This window comes from Panthera pardus, unplaced genomic scaffold (assembly GCF_024362965.1).
Source record: "Panthera pardus isolate Hobbes unplaced genomic scaffold, ASM2436296v1 HiC_scaffold_25, whole genome shotgun sequence".
NCBI classification, from domain to species: domain Eukaryota; kingdom Metazoa; phylum Chordata; class Mammalia; order Carnivora; family Felidae; genus Panthera; species Panthera pardus.
Window position 1 is genome coordinate 77,028,764 of NW_026526821.1, and position 12,120 is coordinate 77,040,883.

At 40.9% G+C, this 12,120-nt stretch overlaps 1 long non-coding RNA gene across 1 annotated transcript in view; it reads right to left on the minus strand.

Moving 5' to 3' along the window:
- Window positions 1-1,831: 1,831 nt before the first annotated feature.
- The window catches only part of LOC109254521 (uncharacterized), a 185,615-nt gene continuing 175,326 nt past the window's right edge, over window positions 1,832-12,120 (minus strand). The window contains exon 3 of the long non-coding RNA XR_002074871.2: window positions 1,832-1,889. This is a non-coding gene — a long non-coding RNA (uncharacterized LOC109254521). The remainder of the gene's footprint in view (window positions 1,890-12,120) is intronic.

The following is a 12,120-nucleotide window of genomic DNA, read 5'->3' on the forward strand; positions in this document are numbered from 1 at the left end:
TTGTTAACAGAAAAATCTCCAGACCAAATGCAAATTGAGGGGCAAAGGTTTGGAATGCTGGAAGGATTGGTTGAGTGTGTGTGTGTGTGTGTATGTGTGTGTGTGTGCGCACGTGCTGGGTAGAACAGAAAGGTTTTGGGCCAAAGATAGTTATATAGTTATTTCTACTGATAGCTATTATAATCAATGATATGAAATTAGCCCCCAATAGCAAGGTCCCTTCTGAAATTTTCTTTCTCAAGGCAATTTCCTTCTGTTATTTCCATGTATATATGGTAGAGTGCAGACTGTGGAGCCTAAGGAGATAAACCTTGTGCTTTTTGATTGAACATCAATACTCTTCTCTATGAAACAGACACCAATGACAGGTCAGGGAGCTGCAGAGATGACTTTCTCTTGGAGCCTTTTATTCCTCTCCAAATGCACCAAGCTTGTCTCACCTTCGTGCTTTTATGCAGCCTAACTGCCTTCCTCCCCTTTCCTGTCAACTCCAACTTATTCTTTAAGACCAGAGGAAATATGAATACTTGATGAAGATGTCACCAACTTCAATTTCTATTAAATATTTTCTTTTCTGGGTTCTCAAAGGATTTTTTTCATCTTTATTATCGGGGCAAGAGGCACCATGTCAAGTAAACCCAAAAGAAACCTAGGACTAAATACTCAACCAGAGAATGCCTTCAGGTGTCTGAAGGACACAGGAAAGGGCCAGGATGGACTTTCAGGTCCAAACCGGAGATAAGGACCATGCTCTCTGTGTTGGGGGAAGGAGGATACCACAGCAATGATAGTGACTTAACACCAAGGGCAAGAAACTGAGAGGTGGAGGGGAAAGCAGACAAGGAGAAGAAAACAAATACTGTAAGGTCTGGTTGGATTATATGGACAGCCACTGTCTGAAAAGGGTTAAAAAGCACTGTGGGGTCTGTTGGCTTGTGCCAAACCCCATCTTACCAGGTCCTATTGGGGCCTACCATTCTAAGCATTGCATTGTCCTGCAAATCCATGCTTTCAAAGCATCTCTTACACTGGTTTGTGAATTCCTAATGGGCGGATACTGTTGCATCCAGTTCTGTGCCCCAGCACCTTGCCTAGTAGGTAGTCACCTAATACATGTTTGCTGTCTGGAGTTGACATGCACAGATGATCTGAGCTCTTTTCCTGGCCCTAACACAGTCTGCCTCTATAACCTGTACAAGATTGAGGCTCAGATTTCCATACTACGTATACACCCATTTCCTTTTAAAAGTCTGGAGGGAGAGTAGAAATCATTCTTTAACTAGCACCCTAAAATCGCTCCCACTTGGATACTTATTTCTTGAATTCCAAAATGAAGGAGTAAAATCTTAACTCTGCAACCAGAAGTAGGTGCAAATGCAACAAAGGGCAGCAACCAATTAGCTCTTTCTCACTACTAGCTCAATGGTTGGTTGGAGATCTTGTGTGAGAACCCCATTTGGTGAGAGAGTAAGAATTCATTGGTGTGAAAAAGTGTCTTGTGGGGGTGAATGAAGAAATGCAGAGGGAGGAAGGAGCCATGGGAGAGAAAAGGGAACTAGAAAGAAAGTCTTAGGAACCACAAAGACATTATTTTGCCATTTTTACATTTTGCCCAGAGTTTTCCTTGGTAAGAAGAATTGATCACAGTTTGATCTTTAGGTAAAAAGTAGGAAAAACAAGATCAAATTAAGAAGTATGGCAATAATTATATCTACCTTATAAGACAATGAAGGTTTAAGGAATGCAGAGATGGTCACAGAAAAAACTCTTCAAGGCCACAATGGACAACCACAGAGTAAGGGCAAGAATGAAATCACTTGCCTTTTAATCCCATGCTTTTCCTGCACGTTTCTGCCTCCAATCTTGGTGTCGATACTTAAAAAGATACCCTGCAACACATAGAAGAGATATTTCATAATCAAAGAACTAAATTAAGATGCAAATGAAGTATGTAGAAAATATTAACAATATTAGTGTTTAAACAAAGATTATTTCCTTTACCAACGCATGATCTCAGCACAGATTTCGCTCTAATGCAATGGACTCTCCTCATTGGCCACTGCAAAGCCAGTATTTGCCCTTGTGGTGGCAAGCACTCTGGGAGCTTAAAATTCAAAATGTAGAATTATTAAATACATAGTCCTTATTGTAGCATGTCTTACTTCTCGATAAGGCATTTTGATAACAGCTTTGTGCCCCGAGCTGAAGTAATGTCAAGGTCAATTATTTCATTCAATGCCCCTAATTGAGACTACTTCTTTGAGGTCAGGATAATGTATTACTTTACTTTCATAGAGAGGAGATCAAAGCTCTACCTTAAATTTTTCCGATGCAAAGCAATGCTGCTTTAACCTAGGTTATAGTAACAGTGGGGGGGGGGGGAGGCAAATGCTTACTTATTTTGGAGTCCCTGCCCCCCAGCCCTCCATCCCAAAGACAGTATTCAGATCAATAGAAATGAAGTTTACCTAGTGAAAGAGACAGGCTCAACCTCTGCTCTCACTGCATGTCCTTAATCATTTTCTTTTGTCTGTCTGTTTCTTATATTTGTGTTTGTTTCCAGCTCTAGGAGAACCTTGATTTCCACGGAGGAAGTTTGCATTAGCAAAACCAGTTTGTCCAGAAATGCACAAATGAGCCCCTTTGTACACGTCTGAGATCTTGAGTGCCCAGGCTCTGATTTTGCTGTTGCTACTGGAGCAGACATTGTGTGGGAGATGGACCCCCAGATGTACTTCATGGGGCCCAAACAAACTCAGCTAGTGCTGTGTTTAAAAATCAAAATATTTCCCATAAGATCTAGATCTCTGGATTCTCAAGGAAAGCATCAAAAGATCTAACAGTGTCCAGCCCACATTCTTAAATGGTAACAATCGGCTAGTGCTGAGGAATGGCTGCCTCTTTTAGACAGGATATGCATTCAAATTTGTCACCATCCCAACTGCTCCTTGTTGCAAGGGTTACAAGCTGGCTAACACTGCAACCTGGCCAACATATTTTGTTTGGCCATTGTAGCCTCTAAATTATTACTAGTATGGATTTTTTAAAATTTATTTATCCTTAGAGAGAGAGAGAAAGAGAGAGTGGGGGACGGGCAGAGAAAGAGGGAGAGAGAATCCCAATCAGGCTTCGTACTGTCAGCGTAGAGCCCGACGTGGGGCTCTAACTCACCAACTGTGAGATCCTTGACCAGAGCTGAAATCAAGAGTCGGACACAGAACCGCCTAAGCCACCCAGGCACCCCAGCGATATGTATTTTTTTCAGTCGTGACACTTCCAGGCGGTTTTTCAACTCTGCATTTCCACAGACTCAATATTCCTGTTGCTCTCTACCCGACCAGATGCACATGTTTATACTGCCAGCCTGGCATCAGTAGCAGCCCTTCCCGATGTCCTGCCCCATTTCCCCTCAGCCCACTCGAATTCCCCTGATACTGACAAAGGCAGTTTCCAGCAGACACACAGCTGTCCACCTCGGAAGCCTGTGCCTCTCTCCCTTTTGTTGCCTGAGGGTTTTCCCAGCTCCTTTATGCTATACTTACTCTTCGGCAAGACACAAAGAGGAAGTGCTGGGCATTCGTGCCCCCTGCTGCAGCCCTCTGCCAGTGGAGGGTAAGTGGCGGTGGATGCACTCCGCGGTCTCCCCAACACCGGGTGGAATGATTCTGAGGTGTATCTCCCATGGTTTCTCAGAGGGGGTCTCCAGTGAAGGGAAGCCCCACTGCCCACAGCAGCAATCAGCTCATTAACTCATCCTTTTTGGCTTTTCTCCTGAGAGAGTACAGACCACTGTCTTTACTCGAGCTTCCTGGGATTGTCTCCGGAATCAACTAGGTGCACCAAGCTTTGAGCTCAGTGGTTGCTTCCCTGGGAAACTACCCTAAGACAGTATTTAAGTGTATTCTACTGCGAGGGCATCCAAATAGTTACACGCTGTGAGAATGGTTGCTCAGTGTTGGGGGGGTTCCAGGATCTGTGTCATGGAAGGAAAGCTTGTAGGAACTGGGCAGAGAAGACTTAAAATAAGTCTGATAACTATAGTCACATTTGGGGAAAATAGCCTCTGAAAAGAGATAAAACGGACAGGTTAGCTCCAGAGGGCAAGATTAAGACTAGGAAATTTGACCCAGGCAGATGTAGGTTTAATATAAGGACACATTTTTTAATCTTTAGAGCACACGAAAATGGAACAGACTGCTTTGTACAGAGGTTCACATTTCCTTTCAGAGATTTAAAGTAACTAAATTCCCTTACTTTACAAAGGCCCTTATAATCCATGCTGCCCACACACGTTTATTAAATATCACAAACATGGGGCATACAGGGGGAATCTTGCAGTTTATCGGATTGAGTGGCTTGTCAGATTTTTTGTTTGTTTGTTTTTTGAGGTTGGGGAAAGGGAAAAGAAAGAGATAAAGCTGGCATTTGGCGATGGGAGAAGTAGTTCCCCCGCCATTATAGGGATATAATTTAGCACCCCTATAAAACCTAGGAATGCCTCAAATCAAAATGCATTTTTCTCTTCACACTGAGAATCTCTTAAGTGCGCAAGAACGCATGAGATCAGGTGAATTATCTATTATCGGAAAGATATTTATGACGCCTAGGGTGGAAGGGCACGATTCATATCTGCTCCTCACGGGGACTCAAGCACGCTAGTAAGCCAGCAGGGAGGAAATAGCTGAAATATTTGGAAGAACAGACCCTCCCTGCCAGAGGTTACTGTGAATTCAAGTGTTTTCCACTTCTGCCCTTCTTCAAAGCTACAAAGCAATGAGGTAGTCAAATTAATGAAGTATTGTAATAGAAATGGAAAGATTAGAGTGTGCCGAAGAGTGGAATACAGTTTTGTTCTTAAGAGGCACAATAGATAGGAGAGAAGCACTTTGATGTAAGAGGCTGGCTGGAGGGGCTATTCAGCTGCAGTGTCACCAAAAAAAAAAAAAAAAAAAAAAAAAATCGGAATGTATTAGCATGATTTTGTTATCATTACAGATAGATAACGCCTGAGAAAATAGACATTAGCAGGTTGTAATTCAATGGAGACTTTCAGATAAGTGTGAGCTGTAAGAGCAGGGCTCTATCCAGTGTACATTTTATCAGAACCTCCTGTGGGATGAATTACAGCTCCCATAATGGCCAGCAACCCTCCCATTTATATGTATGGATTCCAGTCCTCCCAACAAAAGTAAAAGATAAATGGAAAGTCATTACCAGGGCACACAAAAGGCCGGAGTGAGGGAACCCCCAAAGTGACGGTGTTCAACTTTCGGGGAGGTATCACCTCCCTGTATCAACTGCTCTTAAGCCAGTGTCACGCAGTGGAACTTAGGCACATCCCCAGGAAGCTTAGTCCTAATTTTGAGCATCAAAGTCTTTATTATTTTTTCTAAATTTTTTTTTGTTACCATTTATTTATTTTTGAGAGAGACAGAGACAGAGACAGAGACAGAGACAGAGTGCAAACGGCCGAGGGGCAGAGAGAGAGGGAGACACAGAATCTGAAGCAGGCTCCAGGTTCTGGGCTGTTAGCACAGAGCCCAATGCGGGGCTCAAACTCACGAACCATGAGATAATGATCTGAGCTGGTCAGATGCTTAACCGACTGAGCTACCCAGGTACCCCACGAACATCAACGTCTTTAAACCTGAGAATGAAAGTGATGGTTCTTGGAGCACAGATACAATGACCTGTAAAGTCCACTCATCATTTACAGACTCTAGGGCTCCTTACAAGGACACAAGCACCAACTATGACAATGAGGAGACCTGGCATCATCTTACTCTATCTCCCTGGCCTTCCCTGGGGGGGACGTCTCCAGCAGAGGGTCCTGGCTTTAGTCCCAGAATCCCAGTGCTCCTGTGAGTGGACCACAACAGGTGACTTTTTCAATGACATGCTTAGTTCCTGTTCTCCTGCTAGTTGATTTCGCTGGGATTTTCTTTTGATGATACTAATTCCGCCAAAGATAATTAGGGAACAAGGAAGTCTGCTTTTACATTCGTGCCTTGGGATGTACCGATTTAGCATCTGAAGGAAAATGAACTTCACTGAATGAGAGGATAAGAGGAAACTCCATTTTAAAAGAGAAATGAATGCTTCTTAGGTTTTGAAATCACCTTAAAGGATGAAACCTTTTTATTATGACCCTTCTGGTGATAAGAACATGTCCTCAGTTGTTCAGTGTTTTCTGCTCAGACACAGTCAGCCAATGAAATGGGTTGGTATTTGTAAAAAGGAACTTATTTTTCAATCAACAAACTCTCCAATCTGCTGGTGGTGGTATTGATGGGTGTCACTCTGAATTATTAATGTTGAAATGTTTCACATTTAGCCTATTTCCTGAAGAAAAGGATTAAAAAATAATAATAATTCAATAGCCCCTCCTGCTTTGTGGATGATATCTTGCACGGAACTTTCTGATTAGAGCCAAATGTGTCTGGTTGTCATAAGACATTCCATGGGGTAAGACTGACAGTTTGCTTTGAAGATTTTAGGATAAGAAAGTGGCAATAAAATATCACAAAAATGTAATATTTTAGTGAGGGGAAGATCACAACCCATCCTAGCATCATCCCTATCTCTTATCAATATATATATTGGGTTGAAAATGCCTTAAAAATAGATATCATGCCTATTCTGTACATGTGCTGTGGTCCCACAACTACATGAAGAATATAGTTGGCTACTAAATACATAGTTTTAGGATTTAAACTCTTTTTCAAAACATTACCAATAGGAGATGGAAAATATGTTCCCTTAGCTGCTAAAGATTTTGCTGTATTTTAACGTAGCTAAGAGTTTATAGTAACACTTAACCTGCAATGGGGAATGTGACTTGGAAAATAGAAAAGAATCCACACAGTATCAGAAGGAAGTTGTTCAGTCTGGTACAGTTACGGAGCTGGGATAACATACACAAATTCTGCCCAACAGACCAGATATGATGATGTTTGACAAAGTTATTGATATTGCAACTCGTCTAAATTCACTCAGCTAATACCAATGAGTTCCAGTGAGCATGCGGGTCTGAGAGAGGAGATGAAATTAATATGTAGACTGAGAGACTTCAGAGCAAAGTCAATTATCTTTTCGGTGACTAGGGTACTTTGCATACACAAATTAAATATTATAAGTAACTGAGAATTAATTTTATACAGGAATCAATTCTGAATATTGTACTCTCACACACCTGTTATATTAGTGGGATATTTTTCATAACAAAAAATTAATGAAATTGACTATTTCCCTAATTTTAAAGTTAAAAAAAATTAAGTTATATGGAAAGAAGAAAAAGGCAAAAATGTGAAGGAAAGGAAAAGGAAAGTAATTGCAAATAAGAAAAACATTGAAGGCTATATACTTCCATATGAGAGAAAAGCACTTTTTCAAAAGAAACCAGTTATTGTTTCCTTTTATGTAATATTGGCTGCTTAAAACAGTATATTTTCTGTAAACAAGTTTAAAACACAACAATGAAAGAAGTATTTGTAAACTCATTACCCGACCTAAATACTAGAACATTAACAGAGCCATTGTTTCTACATTTTTCACCTTAATCCTCAGTCTTCCCACTATCCTGAATTTCATGTTCATTATTCTCTTGCTTTTAAAAAAAAAGTCTAAACCCCTCTTCGTGGATCCCTAAATACTACATCATTACTTCCAGGTTTTAAGCCTTATACAAATGGTATAGTGTTGAATATAATCTTTTATGACTTGATTTTATCAGCAAATATGTTTTTTTAAGATTCATCCCCTTGGGGCACGTGGTGACTCAGGCAGTTAAGCATCCGACTCTTGATTTGGGCTCAGGTCATGATCTCAGTTTGTGAGTTTGAGCCCCACATAGGACTCTGTGCTGATAGCACAGAGCCTGCTGGGGAGTTTTCCTCTCTCTCTGCCCTCCCTGATGTATGCTCTCTTGGTCTCTCAAAATAAATAAATAAATACAAACTTAAAAAAAAAAAAGATTCATCCCCTTGTGGGGTGTAGCTGTTGTGCATTCATTTTTATTGCTGCATAATGCCCCATTGTGTGTATATCACAAATGGTTCATGCATTGAATTAGCATGGCTGCCATAAAAAAATATCACAGACTGGGTGGCTTAAACAACAGAACTTTATTTTCTCGCTGTCCTGAGGGCTGGAAGCCCAAGATCAAGGTGCCCGTAGGGTGGATTTCTAGTGAGACCTTTCTTTCTACCTTGCAGACATCTGCCTTCTCACCGTGTCCTCACGTGGCCTTTCTGGGGTGTGTGTGCACTCCAGGGATCTCTTCCTTTTCTTATAGGGACACTAGTCCTTTGTGATTAGGACCTCACCCTTTGACCCCATTTAATCTTAATAACTTCCGTAAAGGCCCTTTCTCCAAATGTAGTCATATTGAAGCTTAAGGCTTCGACATATGCATTTGGGAGGGTGGGCACAATTCACTCTATAACGTATATTATCCTGTTGAAGGGCATTAGGGTGGCTCCTCCCAGGTTTTTGTTCTTATAACGAATGCTTCTATGAACATTCTTATACATATATCCTGGAGCTCATGAGTAAGAGTTTCTCTAAATCATATAAATAGAAGTGGAACTGCTGGCCCATAAGGCATGCAAATGTTCAAATTCACAAACTGGCACCAAATCATTTCCTAACATGGTCATATCAAGTTTTATCCCTACCAGAAGTGTCTATGTATTCCCAAGGGTCCACATCCTCACCACCAGTGGTTATTATCAAACGTCTCCATTTTTACCAATCTAGTGAGTGTAAATGTTATTTCATTGAAGTTTTTAACATTATTCCCTTAATTATAGAAGATTTTGATTTTTTTTATTTGTTTACTTGCAATTTGTATCCTATTTTCTGTAAAATTTCTATTTCATCCTATTCTCCATTTTGATAAGTTTCTATCAAAAAAATCTAGTGGTAGACATTTTATGTGCATTTTAGATACAAAATCTTCTCTGATTATATGTTTTATTGTATTTCCTAAGCCCTTTATTTCAACTCCACGATTAAAAAAAAAGGGGGAGGAAAGCTTGGTTGTAGACTTTACAAAATCCTTCACTAATTTTTACTAATTTGTGTCCTTGTGTCCTAAACTATTTTAGATGCAGCACATAAATTGATTTGGATAATAAATTCTTTTGACCTGTTTTATCAACACCTACTTCATGCAAAGGCATTGAAAGCAACACTATGTAAATTGGATATGGTCCTTGCTCTCAAGATGCTGAAAGTCTAGCCCAGACAAATAACTGAGTAGAAGCATAATACTAGAGCATATTAATAGGGCTACAATAAAAGGGCCCTGGGATCCCAAAAGTCCTTGAAAATAGTTTAAAGCTAAAACTGATTGAATTCTTACTGTAGGCAAAGATAATCTCACTCCTTCCTCTGAATACCCTAGGAGATTGTTCCTCTGCTGCTGTATTTTGAAACTGGTGAAACCAAACTAAGGTTGTCTGAAGGACCCAAGCCAACAAGAGGTGTAGCAGACTTTGATCTCAGGCATCCTGACCCCACAGCTCTTCTACAACATTCCCCATCCTTTTCCTCATTGAAGAAGGAGCTATAGTAGGATGGGACCTAAGAGAACCTAAGAGAAGAATTAATTTAGGCAGTGGCATTGGATGTAGGCCTTAAATGATGGGAAGATTTCAGAAGTCAGAGAAGAGGGCCTTCAGCATGGATAAAGTCATGGAAGGTGTAAGGTGCGTACTCTATTTTGAAGACAGCAAGTAGAGCCTAGTGGCATATTACTCCCTTTTAAATAAGGCTGAAAATAGGTGCATGAGTGAAAGGAAAAGGAATGTCATCCCCAAGAAACTGCTATGGCCTAGAAGGTCCCTCAAATCTCTCTTCTCCCAGCACTCCTCCTGGCTCCAGTCATTCTGGCTTCCCTGCTGCTGGGGACAGGCTCAGCATAGCCCTGCTTCAAGTACCCTGCACTTGCTTTTTTGGTTTTCATGAATGCTCTTCCCCCCTGGGCCCGGAGTGTGTCTTCATATCTACTTTTTGGGTCTACACTTAAATGTTACTCATTGCAGAGGGTCTTTCCAATTACCTTGTCTAAAACTGTAAGTCCCCCCCGCCTTCTTGACTCTGCCTTATCTTTTCTCACAGTGCTTACCACTACCCAAGCTTATGTTGTATCACTATTTCCTTACTTGTCATCCACTAGGCAAAAACTTTGGATGGTTTTCATCTTTACAATAATCCCAGGACCTAGACTGTGCTTGCTACACAATGTGTGGTCAACACATATTTGTCAAAGAAATGACATAAAGGAACGAATGATGGATGAATGATTGAATGAGAAAATGATGAGCATGAGGTTTCTGGCTTCCCCGCTGCTGTGGACAGGCTCAGCAAAGCCCTGCTTCAAGCACCCATCAGAGGTTTCGCAGTTTGTGACATGAACCCATATTTTCAGTCCGTGGCAGAAACATAAAGGAGGAATAGGAGAGGCAGAATAAAACAAGACAGGAGAAGAGTAGTGAAGTTTTACAACAGCAGAGGGGAGCCCACTAGCTCAGAGCTTCACATCTGGTATCAGATTATCAGAGTTCAAAGCCCAGCACTAGAAACTCCTCACTGAGTAACCTCAGCAAGTCACCGAGACTTAATGCCTTCTTCTGTCTGTAAAATGGGGATGCTGGTATCACTTGACTTTTAAAAGGACTACTGGAAGGTTTAAATGAGACAATGCATTGATTAAATGATTCACAACACATAATGGTGATTATCAGTAATAAGCACTTAAGCTAGGGCAGCCTCAGTGGGAGTGGAAGGAGGAAATGGGTTAAGGGACATTGAATAGGTATGACGAGAAGGCCTTGGGATAATATAAAAGGGAAATGCCTGGAAAAGATTCACATTTCTGTTCTGACTGATTAGGGAATGGCAATAACTTTAAGTGAGATCAGGCATACAGATAAGGGATTCAATTTTGAGTGTGTCAGAAGGTAGGGGACAGGAAGTAGCAGGAATGGCAAAGTTGGTTTTGAAATGTTTGAGGGGTATGCAAGAACTTTACATGGAGGTGTCTAACAAAGATTAAAAATGTACATCAAAGGGTCATGACAAACTTCACAACTTATTTGTTTCTTCTTCAAGAAGATCCACAATAGAATTTTCTTAAATAGTTCGCTTTGTATTTATTTATTTATTTATTTATTTAAATTTTTTTTTTTAACGTTTATTTATTTTTGAGACAGAGAGAGACAGAGCATGAACGGGGGAGGGGCAGAGAGAGAGGGAGACACAGAATCCGAAGCAGGCTCCAGGCTCTGAGCCATCAGCCCAGAGCCTGACGTGGGGCTCGAACTTGCAGACCGTGAGATCGTGACCTGAGCTGAAGTCGGATGCTTAACCGACTGAGCCACCCAGGCGCCCCTCGCTTTGTATTTAAAGTATGGTTTACTTAACCTGAATTTTACTATCTCTCTAAGCCTTATTACTCTAACAAGTATTTTGCAAATTCTCCTGGCTTCCATGAGTAAACCCAAGGGCAAACAGATCAGAATAATGACCCAGTCCCCCCTCCTAATCCCACCCTCATGCCTGTCCTCAATCTTTCACTCTGTTGAGGAACTAAGATTCTCAAGCTCCATGTGCATCCTGAAGACTTGATTCCAATGTACTGTGGGGCTGAATAAAATGGTTGTTAAGGGACCCCCCAAGGGGAGATGACCAACCCTCCAATTTGCAAACCAGAAAGCTCTTGTTTACCATGCTCAATTTTAACCACACACATTCCTACTCAGAGGAAACAGCATGCTCGAGGCAGTCAAAGAGCAAAAAGGGGTAGTTAGAAATCTGTAATAAATGTATGTAAGTGAGACAGAAAATTAGAAAATGGCCACCTGCCAGCAGCCACATAAATTTTGGAGGAAATGCATTTTCTACTGGGATGCTTTATCATAGGAATTGCAAATATTTATTAAAAGTATTAAAATAGTCAGAATGTTAAATGTTTCCTCCAGTGGTGAAATTTCACATTGCCACATTAGAAGATGGGATATTCAGATACAGTGTTTATTAAAATGACTTCATTTTATTAGTCTGTCATCCACAATAAATGGGCAGGTACCTTTAAAACAAGATCTATTGAAGATAAAA